The following is a 323-nucleotide window of genomic DNA, read 5'->3' as shown; positions in this document are numbered from 1 at the left end:
GCCTTTGGAAGAAACATGCACAGAGGAAGGAAGAAAGAAGGAGGGACAGTTTCCAGCCAGGACCAATCATGGCAGGGTGTGGGGTTTGTTCTGGATATTGAAGGAGAGGTAGGATTTCAACAAGCAAAGATGAAATTCAGAAGGACTGAGATGAGCTAAGGTAGAGAGGAGAAAGACAACTGTTTTCTAGAAATGTCGGGACTTCAAGACGGACAAAAGCATATGTTGGATGCATAAGAGTGAGGGGAAAACCCATGGCCACTAACTGGCCTAATCTCAGCTGGATTATTTCAAGGGTCTCTCATCAACCATTTCCTTTTCCA

The sequence above is a fragment of the Pongo pygmaeus genome, chromosome 1 (assembly GCF_028885625.2).
Source record: "Pongo pygmaeus isolate AG05252 chromosome 1, NHGRI_mPonPyg2-v2.0_pri, whole genome shotgun sequence".
NCBI classification, from domain to species: Eukaryota; Metazoa; Chordata; class Mammalia; order Primates; family Hominidae; genus Pongo; species Pongo pygmaeus.
The sequence above is the reverse complement of the archived record's forward strand: the minus strand, read 5'-3'. Positions refer to the sequence as shown.